Raw genomic sequence first — 20,073 nt, 5'->3', positions numbered from 1 at the left:
TAAAATTGTGATCACTTTGTACTTATTTGAAACCTACATTTTGTTGTTGTTGCTTTAAGAGAGAGAGAGCATGCTCACATGTGTGAGCAGGGGAGGGGCAGAGAGAGGGGAAGAGAGAGTATTCCAAGCAGGCTCCATGCTGTCAGTGAAGAACCTGACACAGGGCTTGAACTCACAAACTGTTAAATCATGACCTGATTGGAGATCAAGAGTCGGATGCTTAACTAAGTCACCTGGGTGCCCCTCTCATGCTGTATTTGTAATCCACTATTAAATACTACAATTTAACTCATCTATTATTGTTAGACATCTAGGTTATTTATAATCTGTGTTATAAATAACACTGTAGTGAACAAATTTGTACAAGAATAAATGATTAGTTCTTAAGAATAAATTTCATAACTAGAGTTACTCCCACTAGCAATTTTTGAGTGCTGGTTTCCAGACACCCTGGAGGTTATAAAACAGGTTTTATAGTTTTTATTTATATTTCTTTTCTGTATTTGTTTTTATTTTAGAGCTAGAGGGAGAGCAAGGGAGAGGGGTAGAGGGAGAGAATCCTAGGCAGACTCCACGCTCAATGCAGAGTCGGATGTGGGGCTTGATCCCACAACTCTGGTATGACCTGAGTCAAAATCAAGAGCCAGACGCTCAACTGACTCAACCACTCAGCTGCCCCATGAAACAGGTTTTATAATTTAAAGAAATCCTTGCTAATATGCCTTGTGAAAAAAACCTTGAGGTTCTAGGCTTTGTAATTTAGAGGAGCCCTTGTCAATATACATATCTGATTACTACTGAATATTTTTCTATTTGGTTTTGGTCATTTGCACTTCTTTTTTTGGTTAAGTGTCTACTCCATTACTTTGTTCATTTCTCCACTTGCTCACCACTTTCCTTTTTGAGACACCTCAAAATGCCTCATTATTTTTGATGGGATAAATTTTATAAGGTACCCTGCAGATTCAGGGAGATTCAAAGTTGTTTTTGGAGATCATAATCATCATAATTATGGTCCCAGACCAAACTTCAACTAATGTCCCCCCCTTTTTTTAGTTTTCCTCTGGACTATCCATGAACCACTTTATGATTTTGTTTTGCATTTTATTTATTTTTTAATTTTATTTTAACGTTTATTCATTTTTGAGAGAGAGAGAGAGCGAGCATGAGTGGGAGAGGGCCAGAGAGGGAGACACAGAATCCAAAGCAGTCTCCAGGCTCTGAGCTGTCAGCACAGAGCCTGATGTGGGGCTCGAACTCACAGACCATGAAATCATGACCTGAGCTGAAGTTGGGCGCTTAACCAACTGAGCCACCCAGGCGTCCCTGTTTTGTTTTGCAATGTAAATCACAAACTTACCAATAAATCCTTTGAGGACTCTTTTCTGGAGCACCATTCCCAGCAACATTTTAAAAATGAAGTATCTTGAATTAAAATACTGAGAACTTCATTAATTTTGTGCACTGAAACATTAATAAATCTTAAATATTGGTAGGCCAATACCAGATAAATTGGCAGGACATTAGCACATTGTGGGTATTCAATTTTAAATGTACAACTTATTACAGTGTATGTATCAAAATTATGGCAGCAAAAGAAAAAATTTACATTCAGGTATGTACCTACAATTTGATTCAGCACATTGTGTGTATGGACTAGCTAGGTAAATAAATAGGCAAACACCTTGAAGTGGCTACCTTCACCAGAACTTAAAAAAAAATAAATAAAAATTAAAAAAAATAATAATAATAAATAAATAAGTCTTCTGTGGCCTAACAAATGTGGTGCTCTTTAGAGCCTTTAGGATATTAAGCTAGAAGCACTGGAAACCCACAGAACCCCCTTGCTGGGCTCTGACTTACTGGCTCAGCAGGTTATTGTTGATTGTTGATCATTCAAAAGAACAAGTTGTAACTCACTGGCCATGTACGGAATAACAAAGCACATCTTCACATAACTTACTGTCCCTTTACCTTTCTCTGAGCCTGTGTCTATTCTTTTTTGGAATATATCTTTTAATTTCTCTTGTATTTTGTGTTGTTTCATGTGTATAACTATTTTTAGAATTTGTTTTTTAGAAAAGACAAAAGTTTGTGTTACTTTTTGATTCTGTAACAAACACTGTCCTTACTGACATTAAGGAAATCACTTCAAGGTCTTTTCTGGGACATCCTGTTTTTTAACTAACACTTTAATATTGAAATGTGTTGGTTGTGATGTTGAAATTAATCCAATGTACCAAAAGAGCAATAAATCTTAGAACCAGTTAAGTGAAAAACAGAGAGAAACATGGGGTGCCTGGGTGGCTCAGTTGGTTAAATGTCTGACTTTGGCTCAGGTCATGATCTCATGGTTCGTGAGTTCAAGCCCCGCATAGGGCTAATTGCTTTCAGCACAGAGCCTGCTTCAGATCCTCTGTCCCCTCTCTCTCTGCCCCTCCCCTGCTGGTTTTCTCTTTCTCTCTCAAAATAAACTTAAAAAAAAAAAGAGGGACAGAATATTATATGCAGTATGCCACCATAACATAAAAAATGTGTATTTATATACATAGAATATACACAGGATACAAAGTACCAAAATGTTAGTATTAATATTGGTTTTCTACCAGGTGAGGTGAATGGCTGGGTATCAGGGGTGCAGGGTTTCCTTTTCACTGTATACTTCTTGTACCTTATAATTTTTATTCCACGTACAGGAATTAACAATTTAAAAATAGAATTTAATAAAAATTTTATTACACATAGTAGGCACTCAGTAAACACGGAGTGAAAGACTAAATGAATAAATGGATGAATTAAGTAAAATGAATCAGTGCCTTACACTTGCCCTTGCACTTAAAACTTGCACAAAAGCCTTGTGTAATCCATAATGTATAGCAGTGGCGTTATGTGCCAAAACCACAGCAAAGTCTTAAGGCTGTAAATGGTCAATATCTGTAAATCTTCAGAAATGGCAGAATTGTGATATCACCAAGAAAGGAGCTTTGGTTGGCAGAACAGCATTTTTGTAAGTGTGTTCTAGGCTAGTGCCTTAAAAATTCCTCAGTAAACAAAGCCAGATTATCCTCCACCCTCCAGGTCTGTGAACCACCACTCTGGCAGAAACACCTCTTGTGGTCTGGAAGAAAGTGTACTAACTCCATTATTAAAGAGTCAGGTCCCAAGCTTGTCTAATGGCAGTTTTATCAACCTTCATCTCACTGCTAAGCAGTGCAATTTCCTAATTGCATGAGACTGAATGGCTTTTTAAAACAGAAATCAAGACCGAATGGGGAGAAAAACTATTATCACTTTGTTAGATTTCTAAATGGAAACAACCCATTACTCTTTATTATATTACAAAGAAGTTTCATAATGTAGATGGTCCCTGACTTAGGATGATTGGACTTAACGATTTTTTTGACTTACCCATGGTGTGAAAGTGATACGTTCAGTAGAAACCTTACTTCCAAATTGTGATCTTTTTCCTGGCTAGTGATATACATGCAGTATGATCCTCTCCCATGAAGCAGGGCAGGGGCAGTGAGCTGCAGCTCTGTCAGCCCTGTGATCGTGAGGGTAAACAACCCTGTGCTTACAGCCACTTTGTACCCACACATCCGTTCTGCTTCTCACTTTCAGTATTCAATAAATTACATGAGATATGCAACACTTTAGTATAAAATAGTCTTGTGTTAGATGATGTTGCCCAACTGTAGGCTAACATAAGTATTCTGAGTAGGTTTAAGGTAGGTTAGGCTAAGCTATGATGTTCAGTAGGTTAGGTATATTAAAAAATGCATTTTCAACTTAGGATATTTTCAATTTACAATGGATTTATTAGGATATAACTCCATCATAATATCCAGGAAGATCTGTTATCTCCCTACATTTGCTGAGGAAGCTGGTCCTAATATTTTTCTGAAAAATAGTAAAAGGTAGGGCAGACAGACTTCAAATCAACAAGGTTTATTGTATCTCTCACTTCGGTGAAGGTGAGCAAGGATTTACACCAACTGCAAAATTACTTTAGGCTTTGTTTACTTCTTTATGTCCTAAGATAAGCAAAGCAGCAACCTGCTGTGTGTACTCAGGTCAAGCCTTAGGGACAAGCATGGATGGAAAAAGTGACAGTTTCCTGGAGTCAAAATAATAAAGGATGAGAGTGGAATTCTAGCTATTCTTGTTGCGGAGATGAAGGCTGAATTGTGGAATTCACTGTAACACAGATTCTGAAAGAGGTTTGCCAAAAAATTAAGGATGACTGGATAGAAGTGGTTTTACATTGAGCAATTCTGTGTGAAACGTTTACAACGGCGTCTAGCACAGACTTTTTATATAAATGTTAGTTGCCATTTACCATCATCATCATTACATTGAGACTCGCCGTTTTAAAATACTCAAGTTTTTATTAGCCATATGTAGGTCTGTATAAGGCAATCTGCAGGATACCATGAGAAGAAACAGTCCTTGTTTGTAAGAAGTTTATAATGATACATCTTGAAGGAGAAAAGATAGAAAGTTAAATTGTTAAAGAAAAAAAATATTTAGTTTCTTTGAGGCAGTGTCTTTTGCTAGTTTAGCTGGAGTCCTGCATCAAAGGCTGAGAAAAGTTCATAGCTTGTTCTTTCCCAAACAAGTTAAAAACAGAGATCATTATTATTTAAAATAAAACAGAAATTATAGTAGTAATTTATTGCTTTTCAACAATTCTGGTGTCATAAATCTAACTGAACCAAACTCCACATATATCTTGAATACAAGGATCAAAATTCTCAGGAAAGTGAGGCACTTTCATATAGTGAGTCTACAGCACAGTCCTTTTTCTTTCTTTCTTTTTTTTTTTTTTTTTTTTTTTTTCTGATAAGGGTAGAATACCAAGACGAAAAGACCAGGAAAAGATTGCCTAGAGACCTAGATACACGGGACTGTCCTTAGCTTTCATGTATGTACACCTCCATTTCTGAACACGTTTATTTTTGGATATCTTCCAGTCTATGAAAATAAAGGGAAGTGGGATAAAAGGAACTGTACTACACTACACTGGATAACCAAAAGGTGGCAAATGTTCTTCAGTCAAACATGTCTTGCTATCTCTCTGAAAAGGAGTAGGCAAAAATCTTTTTGAAAAGAGAGCTTGGGGTGGCTCAGTGGCTCAGTCAGTTAAACATCCCACTCTTTTTTTTTTTTAATTTATTTTGAGGTGGGGGAGGGGCAGAGAGAGAAGGAGGGAGACAGAATCCCAAGCAGGGTCCACACTGTCAGCACAGAGCCCCAAGTGTCCAACTCCCGATTTCGGCTCAGGTCAAGATCTCACCTGATTTGTGAGATTGAGTCTCGTGTCAGGCTCTGCAATGACGGCAAGGATTCTCTCTCTCCCTCACCCTTTGCCCCTCCCACGGGTATGCTCTCTCTCTCTCTCTCAAAATAAATAAATAAACTTTAGGGGGAAAAAAAGCGCCTTAATTTCTGGTAGAGATTGTCCTGGAAAGGTTAACTTTCCAAACTGACAGGAAAGCATACCAAACACTAACACATAATTTAAATTTCTCTTCAACATACAAGAGAAAAATCTATCCTTGATTTTTCTATTAGGCCTTTCATACCTAGCTTAAAATACACCCTGTTCTTCACTCACCCTAGCTTTCCCTCTTCAGGTGAAAATTAAGGAGAAATTTTATTTGCTTTGCTAACGCAAAGAAAAGTTTTCTACATGGAGAATGTTTAATTTAGATCACAACATGTTTATATGGCTATCTGATATTGTTAAGGTAATTTCTGAATTCTGAAGCTTTTGCATTTTTAATAGTGGACAACTCATTAGGGATTTAGAATACATGAATTTTACTCCCTTTTTATTTATTCATTTTAAAGAGAGAGAGAAAAGAGAACATGAGCAGGGTAGGGGCGGAGGGAGACAGAGAATCCCAAGCAGGCTCTACATTCAGCATGGAGCCTGATGTGGGGCTTGCTCCCACGATCCTGGGATCAGGACCTGAGCCAAAATCAAGAGTCTGATGCTCAACTGACTAAGCCACCCAGGCTTCCCGGAATACCTGAATTTTTAAAATACAAAGACCGCATACAAGTTTGCCTGAGGTCTGTAATACTTCAGGGATCCACTAAGAGCCCTTCCTTCCCATCCTTGGGTTGGTAAGACTTGTGAATATGTAATATTAAAAAATAATTAAAAGAGATCTAGGTCTTCCCTAGGAGATACAGCAAGACATGGAATTTAATTGTCAAGCCAATGCTTTTCCCAAAATAATCATGTGCCCCCATAAAGGAAATAGGAAATGAAACATTTAATTTGGATTTGGAGGTGGCCTTCCTAAGCAATTTGCTCAAGTACAAACAATAATTACGTAGAAAGAACCTGATTATAAATATAATTATGAAACCTGATTAATTCACAACCAGTGGGGAAGCTAAATTGCATTACAAGGAGGTTTGAATTATATAATAGAATTACTAAAATTACTCCCTTGTTGGTCTATCTGCCTCTCCTTTATTTCCATGTTGTCCTGTACACAACTTACCAGGTAGGAGAAAGTGTCTTCTACGAAGAAACAGTGTACAAAAGATAGAAGGCTCAGGGTTGAGACTTTAAAACAACCCAGCGTTTTCTGCCTCCTATTATCCACCTCATCACTACCCTTCTATTCTTCTCTATGACCTCAGGATTTTGAACAAAATAAAATGAAAATAGCCTAGTATTTAACACAGGCTAAGTAAAATAGACCTAGGTTTAAATCTCAGCTTAATAGGGGTGCCTAAGTGGCTCAGTTGGTTAAGTGTCCAACTCTTGTTTTCAGGCTCAGGTCGTGACTTCACGGTTCATGGGACTGAGCCCCATGTCAGGCTCTGCACTGATGGCAGATCCTGCTTGGGATTCTCTTTCTCTGGACCTTCCCCACTCTCTCAAAATAAATAAACATTAAAAAAAAAATCTCAGCTTTTCTTTAGTATATGTGCTACCAAAGTGAGCACAATCTCAGCTTTATAGTACTTGTCAGGTAAAAAAAACCTTAGTGATGTTATCTATAAATTTGGGGAGATGGGATGGGATTTCCCTAGATTCTTGGCAGAAAAACCTGTTTAGGTTTAGGTGCATGGCTGCAGTGATGAAGAGTTCTCCCCAATGACTCTTGGAGTCCATCTGTCTCTCATTCCACTGGATTCCGTAAGTGAGCTATGTTGCCGACATAGTCTGAATCATGTACTCCCATGTTATGGTTGAAGCACGTCTGGGCTGTTTCATGCATGATGTGGTCACACTTGCATTGGTCAAAAGAATGACTAGTGAACCATAGGAGATATACAAGATGGGAGTTAGGGGGCTCCCAGATTAACTTCATCTTTTCATTGCAAACAGAAGCAAAACCCTATTACCAGCCTGTCTGGGCCTAATGGAATATGAGACGAAGGCCGTATGCAGTCTTCTACTTAGACGTCTACACCTGATGAGTCTTACCTGTTGCAATTTATGTCTTTGTGCCTCTTGTTAACTTCCTGCAGCATTTAACTTTTCTAGATTCTTGTTCCCACTGATGTGGCTATGGTGAGTATACAAACAATAAGGTGTGTGTGCATGGTGGGGACGAGAGACTGGTGAAAACAATGGCTGAAGCAGAAATGGTGTATTCTTTTTTTTTTTTTTCTTAATGTTTATTTATTTTTCAGAGAGACAGAGAGAGAAAGCATGAGCAGGGGAGGGGCAAAGAGAGAGGGAGACACAGAATCCAAAGCAGGCTCCAGGCTCTGAGCTGTCAGCATAGAGCCCGACACAGGGCTTGGGCCCACGAACTGTGAGATCATGACCTGAGCCGAAAGTCAAGATGCTTAACTGACTGAGCCACCCAGGTGGCCCCAGAATGGTGTATTCTGAGCTTGATGAGAGTTACTATACTTCTGGCCCTGAGGTACTGAGCAGGCCAGCAGTCCTCGAAGTTGGTAGCATAGTACAAAGGGTATTCCTCTACTACAAGATTTTCCAGTTTCTTTCTTGCTACTAGATTAGAGGTGATAAATAGTCAGAGATATATATGCACACCTAGAAGACTTAAAGAGGGCTCTACCAAAACAGGATAAAATTAAAGCCCTCAGTGTGAGACTATGAGTTTGAAGACACTAGAGAGAATTGTCTATAAGCAGTTAGCTTGGCACCTGAGGCTGAAGGCTGTCCACCGCCAAGAGTATAGTGGGCCATTTCAGTCACTGTAGCCATGACCAAATGGAACCATGGCCTGAGATGAGAGAAAATTGTGGAAGAAGTTGTCAGGAAATCCACTGGGTCTCTTAAACTTGAATCTTGATCTGCCAAAGGTGACAACGAAAGGAGAATCTCCACATAGGGAGGAGACTGCCAAATCTTGTTACTAAGACTCTTGTTCTGACTTAAACTTTTCCTTGGGGAAACTTTCATAAATTATCACTGACACCACGAGGAAGACTGGGGGTTGGGAGCATTCCCTTTTCTTTCTTTCTTTCTTTTTTTTTTTTTTTTTTTTTAAGACATAGAGTGTAAGCAGGGAGAGGGGCAGGGGGGACACAGAGAGAGAATCCCAAGCAGGCTCCATGCTGAGCCTCAATCCCACAACTCCTAGGATCATGACCCAAGCTGAAGTCAAGTGCTCAACCGAGAGAACCACCCAGGCACTCCTTACCTGCTTCTTAAATAGCTCAGCAGAGCTCAAGCTGGAACAGACTAGCTGCCGTAATATGTGTTTGGCCTCCTCCCTACTGCCTGCCCATTCCTCATTTTCAACCCTCCACACAATTTCCTATCACTATTGTTTTCCCCTTCATACTGATTAAAAATAAAGTATTAGGAGTTTAAAAAACTCTATTTTCTTCTGCATTATTGAACAATGTATGATGTAAAAATGTCCAGTAAACTTGTACTGTGATTAGTATTATTTAGGGAAGAGCTTCATGAAGCACATTTGAAACATCTGAACTTTGAGGCCTAGATGGGTATGGTCACTTTCACCATGCTGCTCACCACTCCTTATACTGGGCTTGGTTACCTCTTCCTAGTCCTTGAAGGCTTTTCAATTTTCAATCGGTGATTTAGATTAAACTTGGCTAAAATTCAGGGATAAGGTAGAGTGATGCATTAATCGACAGACTTATAAAACATGAGTACTTACCTTCCCTTTTGGGTATCCACAGAAGCCTGTCAGCCTGGCTCCTACTAGGCAGCTCTGTGGCACAGGCCATTTCCCTTATGTAAGTGGGGAGGGCCCTCAACATTTTCTAACTCCTCTAAGTTCAAACCCTGAAAAGGTAAATCCACCAGTGCCACCTTCTATCTGTTCTATGTTCCAAGTTTTTCCTGTATGAGGACCTTCTTCTTCTTTGAATGACTGATAATAAGAATGTCTTATTTAAGGAAACTCTGCACCCTACCCAAAGGTAGATATACCTACCAAACAGGTATAACTTCACTCTATGGCCGTAAAAATAATCCTACCAAAGCACAGCAGGCATAACATCTGAACTCATGGTTTGTGCAAAATGTAAGGTGGTGGGGGGAGGGAGGAGGCTTCACTCTATTAATACACAGTTCAGAAGTGAGGTTGGTAGCCCCTGGACCTCACTTGGGCACAGGTGTCATAGATATTGTGTGGCACGGGGCACTGTGGCAGATTCACAGTTCTCAGAGGTCACCACAGATTAAGCTCATGCTTTATTTAAGCCTCATCTCATTCACCAGTGCAGCAGCATCAAGGTCCAGTTAGAACACCCAGGTCTGGCTACCCAGGCAGGTGGATACATAAAGCTAATCATTATGATCTAAGAGGTCTCCTTCATTGCATGCACCCCTCTTCTAACTCACATCAAGCTTGAGGTGCAGCTGTTCAGAATTTCCAACTGCCTGCTGCTGCTGTTGGGTAAGAGCCATAAGACCCAAGTTCTCACAATGAAAGATCTTACAGCATGGAATATAGGCGCCAGGACACCCAGAACTTCCTGGAATACAGGTAATCTTAAAATTAAGCTTTAAAAAATATGTCCCAATGTCTCCACCCCCAACTTACTGCCTAGAGGCTCACAACTATCCCAAATTCAGATAATCAGGGAGTAGTTTCCTGCAGTGCACTTTCTGGTTTCAAAGGCAGATTTTGTGGCCAACAGCTTTTATAAGGATTGTTTAGCCCTGTGATGGGTAGAAGGAAACTAGAACAGGATCTTCCTAAATCAAGAGGTCTTCAAACTCTAGGGATTAGTTTCCTATGGTATTAATAGTTATTTATAACCACTTCTGCTCCTGTATTTTTGGTGAAAACTAAATGAATACTTCCTGATGATTCCAGAAAATATTATATGCCCTTAAGCAAGTTAACTTCTTGTATCTGTATCTGTCTGTAAAATGGGGATTATAACAGTACCTAGTTCATAGTATTTTTATGAATAGTAAATGAATTACTATATGAAGTGCTAAGATCAATGCCTGGCATATAATAAGCACTCCCTAATTATAACACCAATTTATCATTATTATTATTATTATTATTATTATTATTATTATTATATTTCCAATCCCTACCCCATCTGCCTAGAATACTAAAGACAGGAAGAAAGGGAGGGAAGGGAGGAGGGAGAAAAGGTAAAAGGAAGGAAGAAGCCCAGGGTTAGCCAGGATCAAGGAGGTAGACAGGTCTGGCAAATATGGAGGGCCACGCCTAGAAGGAATGCTTACTAGGAAAGATCCTAAACAATGATATAGATTAGAAAGAGCATAGACCAAAACTGTCTCTGTGCTGGCAGAGAGAAGCAGCAGGAGACAAGCTGTATCAAACCATGAATGGAGTAAGGGTATAGGAACTGGACTGCCACATACAAACAGAGCCTCAGGCAATTTGGTTGAAAGCAAATTTCAAATTTCATTTTCTATATTCTGTTTTGAGTTATCATAAATTATAAATGGGGAATTTTTCTTAATCAATTAAGTATTGTTGTGTTTATAATAAAAAACCCTTTCCTGCTTTGTTTGGTGCTAGTGAAATGTGAATAACAGCATCTTCCTATTTCCTAACACAGACAAATGATGGAATAATTAAGGGGAATGTAAGTGTAGTATTTTAATTCCAGAAAAAAATAAATTATAATTTTATTATTTTCCTTTTTAGATAAAGCAACTGGATAACTTACTCAGCTTAAATAGTAACTGTTCCACATTTTCAAATTTTTTGCATTTCTCATCCCATTACAAATTTCTGGTTATAACTCTTACCTTAAAATCTTCAGAAGTTTTGCTCACTTAACAAGCTTGCCAACAGCAGATTACCCATGCATCATCCAGTCTATCAGCCTCTAAAACAGGAAGGTGAATCTGAAGAATTTCATGATAAAACCAAAAGCCACTAGAGAATATCATGCCTTCTCTGGTTTTGATGTAATGATTCTGAAAGACCCCACCGTGAAATGCTTTTTACCTTAAAGATTACTTGGCACATGCCATTTATTAGATGAGTGACCTTAGAAAAATCTTTTAGCTCTCTGGACCTTAATTTCCATTTCCGTAAAATGTGGTGGGTTGTGTCAGATGATCTTCAACCTCCTCTCGGCGCTAAATTTCTGATCCTGCAACTACTACAATTTTATTTCTTCAATGTCTCATGGATTAATCAGGAAGAAACTTGGCAGAAAAACATTTTACCTGTATTATTTCATCAGTTTTGCCAGCTCACCCACCCTGTTTCTACTTTTTCAGCTAAGAACCTTTTCCTTGCTTTTGATCTTTCCCTCTTATGCACTTTATGAACAAACTATAATGTTAATCATAAACACTTGTGGAGTGCTTTCCAAGTTTTACCAACCCCTTCTGCATATACTCTTACTTAATTATCACAATAGCTTGGGCTGATAGATATTATCTCCAATTTACCTGGCCCAGAAGAGTTCAATGGTTCAATGAATTAACTGTCCAGAGTAACACCAATAGTAAATTATGGGAACAAACCTTCTGATCCCAAAGTATGTACTCTTCACAACACTACAGTTTCTACTAGGGACAGATCCAGATTTTGTGGAGCATGCAGCATACACAATTTTGGTGGACATTTTCAAGAAAAGGAATACAAAATTACAATAAAACACTAATATAATCCTGTGAACACATTGTTAGGGCCCCTGTCAGGTCCTGGAAGGGGTCTATTCAAGTGAAGTGCCTTTAGGATTAATCTTTAGGGCTCGGTTTCACGGGTTTCCACAGTTATACAATTATTTAGTGCTTACTTTCTGCCAAACACTTAAGTAAATAGTATTTTTATTATAACAACCCTAGGAGGTAGGTACTATCCTTGTTTTACAAAGCAGACAATGAGGCTTAGAGAGTAAAATAATTTGCCTAAGGATATAGAGCTTATAAGTGCCAAGTATCAAAATTGAAACTGTGGAGATCTGGCTCCTGGGTTGATAATATAAACCCATCCCACCCTATATAAGTCTTCTTTTCGGGTTTCCTAGAATCATCTTAATCTACTGCTTCCCACTCCATTCTATAGTTCGGGCCCTGATAAGCTCATGTCCGAACCAGTCCCATGCTGTCTCCTTAACTCAATTCTCCTACCGTCTACCATGAATGCTGCTACCACCCTAATAATCCTAAAGCACTACTGTTCTAAGTCCTAGACACCCCCATGGCCTAAAGTGCCTTCCTTCTCAGCATTTATCAAAGGTGAGAAGCAATTAATTGCTGCTCATACGCAGTACTTGGCCATAGATTCCATACCGTCTTCTAAGGTGTTGAACTATTACTGAAAACTTTTCGTTGTGTGAAACAGAAGCAGAGTGGGTAAGGGGAAAGCACAATCACCTCTCAGAACCGGACCCTTCAATCCCCACTCTTCAATCTCAGTTCTTCACTTGTAAAACAAAACCTTAGAGCCAATCTCACAGGGTTTTTGTGAGAATCAAGGGTGGGAGGAGGAAGGAAGGACTCGGTTGGGGGAAAGAGCAAATCGTCATCAAATGCTGGCTGATTTCTTCTGCCTGAATGGGAGATTGCCCCTAAAATCTGTAAACTCTCTGAAGGCAGGGGCCTTCATACATTTTTGGTATTTCCTGAAGGCCAACTTCAGAGACACCTCATAATTATTCAATCTGATCACTTAAACAGAACCACTTCCCCTGTCAAGACTTGCTCAAGAAACTACAATGGCTCTTAGGACAAAATCTGGCTCTGGAGTCTGACTGTAGGTGTTGGCCACTTACTCTGTGACCTCTGGAAGGTTACTTAACCTCTCTTGAGCCTTAGGTCCCTTATTTGTTAAAATGTTAATAGTTACCGACCTCATAAGATTATGAGGATAATTCAGGTGAACTGCTAAGTATATAATCGGTCCCTCAAAACTGCTAGCTCTGATTATGTCCTGTCCCGAACATTCGGTGTCCATAGAAATTTGGCTTTTGCATTCCCTTGTCTCCCCGTTTCTGGCATACACACCTTCCCCCTAGAGACGGGGGTTGCCACCCTCTGAGCCGCTCTTCTTTCCCGGTTTCTGTGTTTAACCACCACCATCCACCAAATACCACAGGGCAGGCTCTGTATTAAGAAAGTTCCATAAATTCGTCAAAACCACCAAAAGCGCCTATGAGGTCGGATCTACTACCGTTGCCATTTTAGAGAACAGGAAACAGGCCCTGAGGGTTTGGGTGACTTCCCCGAGTTCACCCAACTCTGCGGAGGCCACAGCCCGCGCTCGCACCGCCCGCCCCTCTGCCTCTTCCCGGGCCCGAGGTGCACCCGCATCCATTCACACCCCGCCCAGCCCCTCCTCTTCCAGCAGCTTCCCGGCTCCCCCGCGCGCCCGCCCGTCGCCCCCCACACCTGAGTCAGGCCCCCGGGGGTACGCCCCATCCGTCCTTCGCGGCTTTTCCCTTTTCTCTGCCAGAGACTGAAGGGTAGGCCGGCGCCGGCGTCCCGCACGCGTGTAAGTCACCGCGAGCTCCTTGGACTGAGGACCTGAGGGGCAAGCTCCGCAGAGGAGCGCCGCGGCTCCGTCCGCGCCGCGTAGCGGGGGTGCAAATCGCGGGTTGTGCTGAGCCGCCGGTCACGTGGCGGGGAGGGGGCGCCGGCGCGCGCGGGCGGGCGGGCGCGCGCGCCTGCGAGCGTGTGGAGGCGCGAGTCGCGGTTCGGGCGTATGTATAGGGGGGAGGGGGCGGCGGCCGGGAGGGCCGACTCCGCCCCCTGTGCGCATGCTCCGGTCCCGGCGGGTTATAAGGCAGCCCCGCCACGGGCCCGGCCCCACAAAGTGCTGGCGAGCTGCGACGTGACCAACCGGCCGCGTGGGTTCCCGAACGAGCGAACGAGGCAGCTGGTGAAGGACGCGACCTGGACCCTGGGCCCTGCGGAACTCCAGCCGCGTCACGCACACGCTCGGCGCCGCGAGCCGCGCATAACGGTTAGTTGAGTAACGGCCGGCGGCGGCGCTCGGCGCGGACCCTGCGGTGCCCCTGCTGCCCTCGCGGATGGGAGGGAGCCTCGGGAGCCATGGGGTGGGAGGCATGCAGACTTGAGTCTCGGGGGAGGGAGGCGGCCCGGCAGGGGCATCGTGGCCGCGGGCCGCCGCGTGGCCCCGGAGCGCGGCGTTGGTGAAGGAGACCTTGAGGCGGTGGGGACAGCGCCTCGCCCCGCTGAGCTGCGGCCCCCGTGGTCAGGTGCCGGCTACCGGCCTGGCCGAGGAGTTGGGTCTTGGTGCCGGTGACCTTGGGAAAGTCGCTCTTCCCCAGCCTTCAGGAGTCTTCTCAAGAGATGCTTTTGATTTGGAAAAGGGACGACGTGGGGCTGATTCACGTGGTGCCTCCCGGCTCTCCTGGCCGCGTTCTGATCCGAGGGAAGGGACTCGGGGCGGGAGTTATTTTGGACTCGTGGCATGCCCGCCCCAACCTTCTGGGCCAGCCAATCCTTGCCCCACCTGGTGACTTGCGAGGGTGGTTTGGGGAGCCGCAGTCCCTGCAGCTAAGGCGTGACTGCAGGGTGCGCGTGGACTTTGCGGAGGGAACAGTGCAGCTGGCCGGCCCCGGGACTGGTGCTGACCGAGGCTCTTTGTCATTCAACCTGTGGCTGCGGAACGTCAGCTGTAGCGCCCTCGCGCTCCTGGGCTTGAAGGTGGCCCTGTTTGAGAGCAGTCTGAAGGATAGCGTTACACTTGGTCAGATGCACTCGGTTTGTTCCAAGTACATCCTTTTTTCCCCACGTGCATTTTAACATTTCATTTCCTTGCCATGACTTATTTGGTGTGACACGCAGTTGCCAAAACTACTTTGAAATTATTTTCAACCAAGAAACAAACGGATTTCTACTTGACTGGAGTTTCCATCGTTTGCTTACAACCTAGGCGTCTACTGATAACAGTAGAATGTTTACAGAGCTTACCATAGCTAGTTTTTTTTTTTTTTTTCAAAAGTTATTCCGGTTTCGAAATAAAATGCGTACACGTCAGTGCCCTAATGAAACAAATGTGGATTTAGTAACTACTGGAATGTCGTGATAGGGTGAACTCTGAATTGTGTGAGAGTTTGGAAGAGTATGACCAGGAATTAGGCATTAATAAACAACTTCAATGTCAGTTACCAGACCTATGAGTGAATTAAACTATGAATCTTCAGCTTTTTAGTTTGGCATTAAATTGTGCCCATAAATCCAAGTCTTATGCCCTCAAGTACAACTTTGCCTTCAAACTGCCATGGAAAATATCAGGAATTCAAGACATCTAGCATTTAATATAGGTAATGGGTAAGTATTATTTAAGTTTAACATACTTGAGTAATTCAGGGTTTAGATAAATGCTGTTCTTTAATCATACTACAGTGACTCTTGTTAAACATGTAAGTTAATGGCGTGGAGAGCTTTTTGTGAGATTTTTATAGCCGAGTAGGTTTAAAGGTAACCTAACAGGCTATAACATCCCTAAGCAGATAAAAAAAGAGGTAAAAGGTCATAGGATGAAACCAGTTGATAATGTTTCAATAGTTTACATGTGTTTTCATCTTTTAAATATTAATGCATATAATATTAGCCCTGGAAAAGATCTTAATCACTACCTAGTGAGATTCTCTTATTTTACACATCAGGAAACTGAGGTTGGAGAAGTTAAGTGACTTAACATTCTAGGTCTGAAAACTTGTTAATACTTGGGTGGGAATTAATGTGTCTTTTGACTCTCATTTAATCAGATTGGCACTCTTGAGCTTTCTGTAAAATTGTTAATGTGGGTATAAATTATACTAAAATTATTTTGAGTATTTTTTTCCCAATTTATGTTCTTCATTCCCATTGTGTTTTCAGTCTACTTTATAGTACATTCCTTTGTAGGATTTAGGTCCTGTAAATGCCTACATGGCCAGTCTTTTTTTTATTGCAGATGAAGACTTGGAAGATGGAACTTAGTTATAAGAAAAATAGACCAGAAAGTTATAAATATTTATGTATTCAGCAATTTGGTACTAGCTACTAGGCACTAGGAAAGACTTAGGATTCAGCAGTAAACAAGTTCCAGCCCTATCCCTTCTGGAGTTTGTAGTTTAACTGAAGAGCAGATAGATAGGTAAAGGTGATTACCACAAGTATTGAGTGTCCTGGTAGAGGAAGTGCAGGTTCCCAAAGAACCAAATAGTGTATTCTGGAGATATGAGAAGACACCCAACTTAGTATAGAAGCGATCTGGGTAGGCCTCTCTGAAGAAATGGTACTTAGCTTTTTAGACTTGAAGGTTAGGAGCTAACTGAGCCAGGAAGTGATGGTGGAAAGAGCATTCCAGACATGAATACTGAAACTGCAGTCAGAGTACAGGGTACATTGGAAAAACTGCAAGAATTTAATCAAAGCTAAAGCATAGAGGGAGAAGGGAGATTAAGGAGAGATGAAAGTTGGAGAGGTAGATAATCTCAGATGATGGCCTTATAAGTTATTTTAAGGAATTAGGGAAGGGACTACGTCAAAAATTTAAGGAAGCACTCTTGCCTTGAAGGCAGTCTAAAGCAGTTTAAGGGTTTTAAGTGGGACTGGGAATGACCTGATCACATTTTTCATTTTAGGAGCATCATTCTGTATACAAGCATCGTTCTGTATACAATGTGGGGAATAGGCTGATGGGGAGGCTGTTGGAATGTGCGAGACCACAGTGATAGGCAGTAGTGGGAGGGTGGAAGAGAGAGGGAACACACAGGATTCTGTGGCAGACCAGATGGGAGAGACTGGGACATCCAGAAGAGTTAACAATATCTCATAGGTTTCTAGCTTGACCAAATATGATTTTACAGATTTATTAGATGGTATTTATCTCCCTTTAATCAATGGGGACATTTAAGACATGTGACTAGTCCAGGGCTGCTCAGGTTTGAGTGTTGGAAACAAAACAAATCCATTCCTGTCTTTTTAGTTCCATTGGTGTTATTGATAGTGATTTTTTTTCTTAATCCCTTCTAAATTTTATTTTTTTTTTTTTTAGTATTTTTTTAAATTTATTTTTGAGAGAGAGACAGTGCAAGCCAGGGAGGGGCAGAGAGAGAGAGGGAGACACACAATCCGAAACAGGCTCCAGGCTCCAGGCTCCAGGCTCCAGGCTCCAAGCCGTCAACACAGAGCCCGATGTGAGGCTTGAACTCACAAACCACGAGATCATGACCTGAGCCAAAGTCGGACGCCCAACCATCTGAGCCACCCAGGCGCCCCACTTACTTATTCCCTTCTAAACAATTTATTATTGAAAATTTCATACACAATTGAGAGCCAGTACTGTTTCATCTATACCCTTTCCCGTTCCCCTACAGCTGCTACTGGGTTACTGTGAAGCAGATCCTAGATATACAATTATTTCATTTGTAAATATTTCAGTATGTCTCTAAAAGACATGACTCCAAAATATCATAACCACATACCATTATCTTACCTGTAAAAATGAACATCATCAAATAAGCAGAAAATTCAAATTTTTGTAAGTTTTTTTTTCTTCCCTTTTTTAAAGTAAGCTCTATACCCAACATGGGGCTTGAACTCATAACCTCGAGATCAAGAGTCCCATGCTCTATGGACTGAGCCAGCCAGGTGTCCCCCTAAATTGTTTGAAATAACTAGGTTGCTTGGTTTGGGATCCAAACACAATCACACATTACATTTGGTAGGTATGTATTTTAACCTGCAGTTCCCCCCCACCTTCTCATTTTCCTCATAATTTATTTGCTGAAGGAACCAGGTTATTTTTCTTAAAGTTTCCCTCATTCTGGATTTAGTTGAATCTGTCCCTCTGGAATAGTTTTAATATGTTCTAGTTAAACATGTCTCTTGATTCCCTGTATTTCCTGTAAATTGGTGGCTAGATTTAAGACTTTGAGCATGCTTAGATCTGTTTAGGTTTGATTTCTGAGGGTAGGGACAGTGTGGGGGAGAGGGCAAATATAATCCGTAGATGATGATATATATTTCCATCAGGAGGCCTATGTTTGGTTGCTACTGACTCTGCTATATTAATGGCATGGTTCCATTTTTTTCATTAGTGGTTTGCAAATGCCCTCTAATTCTAACATTCCTTCTCAGTTGATCAACTGGAATACCTCTATAAAGAGAAGTAGGGCTTTCCCCCCCACCCCTAGTTTTAGTGGGATATAATTGACATACATCATTGTATAAGTTTAAGGTGTACAGTATGATGGCTTGAGTAACATATATTGTGAAGTGATTACCACAGTAAGTTCAGTTAGCATCCATCAGCTCATTAGATACAATAAAAAGAAAGCAAAAAAAATTTTTTTTGTCCCAAAGAGAGTTCAGGATTTATTCTCTTAACATTCATATGTATCATATTAGTGTTAATTATAGTTGCCATGTTGTACCTCCTATCCCTTATTCTTATAATTGGAAGTTTGTACCTTTTGACCACCTTCCCCAAGTGGTTTTTGAATGTAAGGGTAAGTTAAAGTTTGTGTTTTAATACAATATCCTATGTGATTGAGACACTGTCTTTTTGGAGAGGTGTATTTAAGTGTATCAAGGTTCATTTTCTTTAAAAGCCAGTATTTTGTTAAAATGTTTTTAGCACCTGATGTTAATATTTCAAATGGTTTTTACTATTTGGGATATTTAGAATTTCTGTTCTTAAATTGATAGGGTTTCTTTTGGTCTTCTCTGCTATTTCTTTGAAGAACTTATCTGTTCCCATAGCTTTTGGGGAGTTTCTGGTAGAATCACTACCAAATCTAAATCTCTAGCTGTAACCACATTACAGATTTTAAATTCCTTGAGGACAGAGATTGATTACTCTTATCAATGATCTGCTTTTCTAATTCTTGGGCATTTCAAAATTAAAATGTTGCTTAAAGTTCATTATCTCTGCCTGTTCCCAACTTCCCTTCATTCCTCACACCCCCCACCCCCAACCTACTCTTTTCTTCTGATTACCATTCTTTCAGGTAGTCAGGGTTAAAAACCTCTGAGTCATCTTAATACTTCTCTAGTAGGTCCCCTGCCCTACCAAGTGCAATTAAGTGCCAAACCTTTCCTTTGTTGTATCCATTTGCTTCCCCCACTCTACTTTTCATTTTTATTACTACTCCCTAGTTTAGGCTGCTGCCATGATTTGTGGCGTGGCCTTATACCTTCTCTCATTGCCATCCCCCTTCTCTAATCTGCTCTATAGTGTGCTGCCAGTTCTGATCATGTCATCTCTCTAATTAAAACCTTCTCATAGCTTTCTAGTGCCTACCAAATTTAGTATTTGCCTGTATAGATTTGTCTTCTACAATATATAACTCCAAATTATCCTTCTAAGTTGTATGCTATTCTTCCTTTAACTTGCACTGACAAACTGAAATTTTTCTCCATGCTTTTTTCCCCTGTAATTTTGTTTTCTCTTTTTCTGGTCATGGGATCCATTTTATAATGGATCTTTATGCCAAGATTAGTATAGGTGACATATTTGAACCCTTGTGTTCTATAAAGAAGTGATAAAACAGCAATAACAATCTTAAGGAAATGGTGATTTCTCTTCTGAGGTCACAGCACACACAATGACAGCATGAGTTCACATCTACCAACAGCGAGACTGGCTGCAAAAGGGCTGAGCCGTTTAGGAGTACCACTGACCATTT

At 41.1% G+C, this 20,073-nt stretch overlaps 2 protein-coding genes across 7 annotated transcripts in view; one reads left to right on the top strand and one right to left on the bottom strand.

Moving 5' to 3' along the window:
• LRIG2 (leucine rich repeats and immunoglobulin like domains 2) overlaps positions 1-14,073 on the bottom strand; it is a 163,437-nt gene extending 149,364 nt beyond the window's left edge. The window contains exons 1-3 of one of the 2 annotated variants that reach the window (XM_042953467.1): positions 13,817-14,073; positions 13,433-13,531; positions 11,219-11,298 (exon numbers count right to left, since the gene is read on the bottom strand). The gene's annotated coding sequence lies outside the window, so the exon portion shown is untranslated. The remainder of the gene's footprint in view (positions 1-11,218; positions 11,299-13,432; positions 13,532-13,816) is intronic. The other variant, XM_042953468.1, reaches the window with a different exon arrangement.
• SLC16A1 (solute carrier family 16 member 1) overlaps positions 9,807-20,073 on the top strand; it is a 49,892-nt gene continuing 39,625 nt past the window's right edge. For 3 of the 5 annotated variants that reach the window (XR_006206580.1, XR_006206579.1, XM_042953473.1), the window contains exon 1: positions 14,176-14,390. The gene's annotated coding sequence lies outside the window, so the exon portion shown is untranslated. Of the gene's footprint in view, positions 9,966-14,175; positions 14,391-15,653; positions 15,725-20,073 lie in introns of those variants that run through there. The other 2 variants (XM_042953475.1, XM_042953474.1) reach the window with 2 other exon arrangements.

This window comes from Panthera leo, chromosome C1 (genome assembly GCF_018350215.1).
Source record: "Panthera leo isolate Ple1 chromosome C1, P.leo_Ple1_pat1.1, whole genome shotgun sequence".
In the NCBI taxonomy this organism is placed as follows: Eukaryota; Metazoa; Chordata; class Mammalia; order Carnivora; family Felidae; genus Panthera; species Panthera leo.
Note: the sequence above shows the minus strand (reverse complement) of the source record. Positions and strands in the feature narration are given on the sequence as shown.